Source organism: Petaurus breviceps, unplaced genomic scaffold (genome assembly GCF_028583685.1).
Source record: "Petaurus breviceps papuanus isolate PSGF00001 unplaced genomic scaffold, PetGlider_PUasm1.0 181, whole genome shotgun sequence".
NCBI lineage: Eukaryota > Metazoa > Chordata > Mammalia > Diprotodontia > Petauridae > Petaurus > Petaurus breviceps.
The window spans coordinates 17,954,504-17,961,145 of NW_027185784.1; the positions used below are offsets into that span (position 1 = coordinate 17,954,504).

General features: G+C 40.0%; 1 protein-coding gene across 6 annotated transcripts in view; it reads left to right on the top strand.

Annotated features, from left to right (window-relative positions):
• The first annotated feature begins 1,929 nt into the window (after positions 1-1,929).
• Positions 1,930-6,642, top strand: part of CALD1 (caldesmon 1) — a 245,963-nt gene continuing 241,250 nt past the window's right edge. For 2 of the 6 annotated variants that reach the window (XM_069087265.1, XM_069087268.1), the window contains exon 1: positions 1,930-2,104. The gene's annotated coding sequence lies outside the window, so the exon portion shown is untranslated. The remainder of the gene's footprint in view (positions 2,105-6,642) is intronic. The other 4 variants (XM_069087264.1, XM_069087263.1, XM_069087269.1 and 1 more) reach the window with 2 other exon arrangements.

The following is a 6,642-nucleotide window of genomic DNA, read 5'->3' on the forward strand; positions in this document are numbered from 1 at the left end:
AAAAAGCCCCTTTCCTTTATACAAATACCTTAGAGGGGGAACAAGTCTCACACCATAACTTTGATTCAAGCAAGTCAGTCAGTCAACAAACATTTCTTAAATCCTACTATGAGTTGCCAAGCACTCTGTATAGGCTCTGTTTATATCTGGCTCTGATTGATTTAATAAAGAGTTCTTATGTAACAAAAGTAATTATTTTTAAGTGGGTGGGATAATCAATAGAGTTCCATTCCTAGAGTCTTTTTAATGTTTAAGTCAGCACAAGTTTCAGAGAGAACAGTCACTAACCTTCATAGGATCTAAGATTTAGAACTGGAAGGGATTTATCAAATCCAATCCTCTCAGTATCTTCATGTATAAAATGGTCCCATTTTATAAGATCACACAGGTTGTAAAAGGCAGAGCTTCAGTTTGAACCTGGGTTGGTTCTCTGACTCCAAATTCAGCCTACTTTTCACTGTATTTTTACAGTTGGAATCAGACTGTGTTAAGTCTCAGATCTGCCACATGGAGCAACTATGGACATGTCACTTAATTACTCTAGACTCAGTTTCTTTATCTTACAGACAGCCTCAACTGTGTGAGGTGGCCGGGTTTTTTGTTTTTTTTTTTGTAAACTCTAAAGGGTTACCCATATGACCAATGAACTGCCCATATGATTGATGTATTTGCAGATTTTTTTTCTTTTTATTTTTTTAAAGCAATTGGGGTTAAGTAACTTGCTCAAGGTTACACGGCCAGTTATTTCTGGGTGTGGTGCTGAGTATCTGAGCCCGGATTTGATCCAGGTCATCCCAACACTGGAGCCGGTTGTCTTACTCGCTGAGCCACCTGGCCGCCCCTAAGCAATTGGGGTTAACTTGCTCAAGGTTACATGGCCAGGTGTTTCTGGTTGGGTGCTAAGTGTCTGAGCCCGGGATTCGATCTCCAGGTCTTCTCAACACTGGAGCCAGTGCTCTTACTCGCTGTGCTACCTGGCCGCCCCTATTTGCAGATTTTATAGAATGCTAATGACTGACTTGTGTGGGTACAGCAACTCTCTCCAGCCCTTTCCTACTGAGGACTACCTAGGTCCTTCCTACATCTACCCCTCAAAAGAACCAATTCAGAGAATAAAGAGATTGGGGAAGGGGGAATGAAAGATAGTAGGCAGAGAGAAATCCAGCAAGATCCTGGACAACTGAATATTTAGTTCTCATTTTCCTCTGGCCAACTATTTCTTTGCCTATTAAATCTCAAAGTTCAAAAAGTTAAATTTTCTAAACACATTTCAGTACATTTAAGACACCACACCTCTTGCAAACTTTCTGAACTATTATTTCACATATCCACCAGACTTGGAGCCCATCAAATTGAATTTTGAGCTGTTCTCTTGCTTAGTCCAACAGCAAATAGCATGGCAAGCCAGTCGAATTCATTTCATGCATATGATTCCTTTCTTAAGAAATACAATATTAAAGGGTCCCTCCTGGATTATGCCTGAAACTCCACCGTGAAAATAAACTCCATAGACTCCCTTTTCTTTCATTGACTATGTTCCCCCTTAAAAAAAAAAAAAAAACAACTCCATTTGTGTTCTACAAGACAGACTCCCTCTCCAAGATTAACATTTCTTATGATCGTTCCTGACAGTGGATCTACTTCCAGAGGCCCTGCTCAGGATAACCAAAAAAGGGCATGGAGCGAGATGGTTTTGGCAGCCTGAGCACAGTTTCAGAGCTTTTTAGGTCTCGAGTTTTTTTTTTTTCTTTCTTTTTCCTTTTTTTTCCTGATGAGTGATTTGCTGAGCATGCCTAGAGAATGACAGGCATCTCTACAGAGAGGCTGAAACCACCTTGGCTTTAGTGTCGTCACTGGCTGCTCATTAGAAAATCTACAGGACAATGCATACCACCAACTTCAGCCTGTAAACATAAGGGATATGTATTCACTTAGCATTGACTTCTGGGAGGGGCTAGGGAAGGGCGGTCTGAAGTTTTATTGAATAGAGCTGTGTGCATTATTAGCCCGCCTGCAGTTTCTCTCTGGCTGTGTGCTCCTGCCTAAAGAACTCAGGGTGTTCATTTCCTTCATAGTCCTTTAGAAGATTTTTTCAGCTACAGAGGTAAGGGACAGGGGTACTTCTTTTCTCCTCTCCCCCTCCCCTAAGGAATTTGGCGACCTCCTTAAGGTTTCAACCAGCCTCCGGGAAACACAGCACTGGCTGCAGAGTCCGACAAGCTGTTCAGATTCTCAGTCTGTCTGGGCTATGGTGCCTTGCAGATAGATGTTCAGGGAGCGAGGCAGCCCAAGGGAGGAGATTTCGAAGTTTGCCCAGTGGCACGAAAAGCATTCAGACTGTTCACTTAGAGTGAGCGCTACACGGCACGTAGTGCAACTTATTGTTGCAGAGTAGGGATTGGATTGAAATTGATGGGAAATCACTGGTCCAACACGTAGCCAGTGCCTACGTACCATAGAGTCTAATCGCCTTCTACCGACTGCCTTAAAACAATGGTTCTATGCTCTGTGTGTTTTCAGAGTCTTGAGAAATGATTATAGAGTTTAAAAATCTTTAAGGTATCATGGGAAGACAAAGCCTGTCTGGCTTTCTGCAAATTTCGTTGTATTTTATTCTGCTAGTTAAGAAGTTGCAAGAATCCAAAGTTAGGGATGGGGAGGGAATTGGAACTGATGGAGCACTTCTGTTTTGGTTAATTTAAGTGACCTTTGAAACTGTGCTCATAATAGAGTCTATGAGATTCTATTTCCCAGAATTTTTTTTTTTTACTTGACGGGAGATTGTTCATGTTGGTGTATGTATATGTATGTATGAGTATGTGTGCATGTGTTTGTTTCTAGAAGCCATGTATAAACGTACTGCTTGAGCAAAGTATTCCTTAAAGAGAACTTATTTCCTGTTAAAGTGGTTGATGTGAGAACTGCAGGAGCTGGAGGTTGGAAATATACTCCAGAAAGGAAGGAAACTGACTTTCATTTCAAGATATTCTGACATGTTTGGTCATAAATGGGTGTGCATGGTTGTTGGCTGATAGTGGTATTTCAGGGAAATTCCTCCTAGGAAGGACTGATTAGGATGTGAAGAGAGCAAGGAGCATTTTCCAGGGCTGTGGAAGTATATGGGCAAAACTTGGACATGACCCAAATTCTTCCTTGGTATTCCTAAGACTGCTTGGCTAATGGGGTTGTGTTGTTGGTGAGCTGAAACAATCAGACCTTCTGGTTCATTTGGGCAAGCCATGATGATGAACAAGAGAAAGAAATGATGAATAAATGAAGATTGGTACTATGTGGAATGAGTGTCAAGTCTGATAATCTTTGAAAAATATGGCTTATTAAAGTGTTCATGAATAATGAGTAAGCTTGATTTTATTTCTTGGATGCAATGGTAATGAAGTTTGATGGCTCGAGATTGTTGATATCTAACACTTTTTCATTATTTTCAGTTTAGCATGATTTTTTCTGAGGGTGTCTCTCCCTCCTTCTAAAATGGATGTATAAGAATGGAATTCTTTGCAAATTTGTTCCCTTGGTCCTAACTCTGAGAAAAAAGTAGATGCAAGCAGCAGCCATAGTTTAATTATTTCCTGCTCCTTGATGAGAACAGGGTAAAAATTATTTTCGCAGTGTTTTCATGTCAGTCAAAACATTGAGACCAATTGCTTTTTCAACTGTTCTTTAAACCACGCAAAGAATGCAGTCTGGAAGGAATTCCAGAACTTTGGGATTGGGTGAGAAATTTTGTTTTGAGACCAAGATTGCCAAATTTCTTGATACCCAGCTTCTGCTGCCCAACCCTACCCCTTACTCCACAAAAAGGAAAATGAAACACATATCCACACATACAACCTCTTTAAATGGTGATTTAAAATTTCTACCATATGTCATGGTACATGGAATGTGAAAGCCAGCAATGTGATAGAAATAGGGGATTATAATTTAAGGGACTGATTACCTTCCACATAGATATTGATTACAATTAATAAATGACAAATCCAGAGAAAAATTAGTGTGAATATAGTTCCAACCTCATGGCTGTGTTCTTCTTGGTTGACTTTGCAAATCAAAGTATTTATACCTTGGGGAGTGGGAATGTCAGTGCTTTGATTTAGGTGACCACAACCACTGTTACATATTATCCTGCTGAAGGACAATGACTATGAAACATCAAGTTCTCTCCTTTGAAATATCCTGGTAGTCAGTTACTTTCAGGGGTCTCTGGAAAATAGTCTACTTCCAAAAACAGAGGTAATGGAGAATAATAATGCAATAAAACTCTAGTTTCAGCATTTTATTAAATTCATTCCAGTGAAGAAGAATATGGTATAAAATTTCTGGAAGAGTCTTCTTTATTTGCATGCCTCAAATGGAAATGGGGCATTCATGGCAGATAAATCTAGGGTTGACTTTTGAAGTCCAGGGTCTAAAGCCAGTAGGAGACATGGTCAAATGACTTCCTTGGATAAATGTATACATCTTATACACACACACACACACACACACACACACACACACACACATATACGGAGGTAAAGGAAGCTGGTTTAAACTGAAGCTTGAGGGATTTAAATTAGATACAAGAAAGCATTTCCTGATGGCAAAGACTATAAAACATTCTTGCAAATTGTTAAAATCTATCATGGGAGCTCCTTCTCTGGAGGTCTTTAAAGATAGGTTCAACTTGCATCTGTTGCAGATGTTTGGATAGAGAGAGGAGGAGGAATGGGTTCTGCCCCAAAGGAAGGAGGATGGATTCAGTGACTTTCAAGTTCCCAAATCTCTTGTATCCAAGAGTATCTCCAAAAATGTGCTTCCATGGTGTTTTTTTCTTTTTATTTTTTTTTAAAGTGTAATTGTCTCCATTCGACATTTTCGTGGTTGCATGGTTTATGGCTACAGTCATTTCTTTAGCAAAACAAAAAGGTAAGTGAACAGTACCATATGATATGAGAGATGGGCATGAAAAGGGATTAACTAGGTCTCCATCTACCCAGAATACATCACATGCCTCAGAAATGTGGTGGGGTGAGGGTGGGGCAAGGCAAAGTGGGGAGGGGGGGTGGAAATGCTGACAAAGTGGATCCCAGCATGCAAATGGTATGGTATAACTAAAGAGGAGGTTAAAAGGATGCTGCCAAAGAATTTTCATCATTTGGAAAGGGTTGGGTTTTTTGTTTCTGGATAGAATCTCTCCAAAATGCAAAACAGAACCATTATTTTCTTACTGAAATTCCTTCCTCTGTTCATATGAACCCGTTTGTTATTGGAGAATTGCCCATAGGTTCTGAGCAGCTGGCTAATTTATAGAAAAGTGTTTAGCTCAGAGTTAATTTATGAGCAATGGGTCCTAAATGTAGCTGGAAAGAACTTAACTATAGAGTACAGTGTGTCTCCCTGCCTAACATCATTGAGTGGGCACTAAAATTAAATACTCTTGTGCAAATCTGTCCATTATATAGCTCAATGAAATAGCTACCAGGCAAGTAGGATTTGGACTGGGAGCCATGGGCAAACCCAAATTAGGGAACAAATCTTTTGACTGGAACACAGATTGCTAAAATTAAAAAAAGAAATTTCCATAGTTCTTTTGGGGGGGGGCGTGTTAATCCTACAGGTGAGGAACTCCTTGGGTATATGTGAAAAAGTCTAGGAAAAATGTTCACTCTTCTCACCATTTCATTGCCAATTAGTACAAGAAAGCATCACTAGTATAAATTATTTCTGACATCTTGAAATAAATACCTCCCTCCCAAAGTGTGAAGCAAAAACCCAATAGAGAACCCTTCATAATTTTTGTTTCCTTTTTAATTAGTCAATAAATATTTGTTAAACATCTACTGTGGGCAAGACATATTTGCTATATGTATATGCTATACATATACAGCTGGGCAAGATAATGCCCTCAAGGAACTTGTAATATAGTTTGGGGAATTAGGAACATGCACACAAAAAGATGAGTTTGCAAATCAAAATTTTATAGGAATGGCACAGAAAAGTTCTGTGGGAGCTGAGAGAGAGGGAGAGAAAGAGAGAGGGAGAAAGAGAGACAGACAGAGAAGCAGAGAGAGCTCACTGTGGGTCAGATCGTCAAGGTGGGCTTCTTGGAGAGGAAAGTGGGGCAAGAAGAAAAGGTGCAAACTAGATATACAGGAACATGCGGTTGATAGGTGTCCCAGGGAGATGGAAGGAGGAAATGGTGGGAGTAAAGTTAAGGAGCCAGGAATGCATGAAGACAGTTCAATGGACAATAGATTGACATGCTTCCAGTAGAAGGTTTGTGTAGGGGGAAAGAGGTAATTAAGTTTAGAAAATATGACCCAGGTGTAGGCCATATTGTAGAGGGCATTCCTCAGAAGTTAGGACTTTATCCTGAAGGCAGGGGAAACCATTGAAAGGTTTTTTGAGGAGGTGAAATTTCATGATGAAAGCTTTATTTTGGAACTATTAATCTCATATTAGAGTGCAAGAGAGGAGGGGGAGACAGGAAGATGTTTGTAAATGCATGCCAAGCATAGCCCAGTTCTGAGGTACAGAGAGCCTAATAGCTCTTTGTGGGATTGAATTATTGAACTGAAGTGATAAATTTTTAAAAAGGGAGAGAGGGAGAGAGAGAGAGAGAGAGAGAGAGAGAGAGAGAGAGAG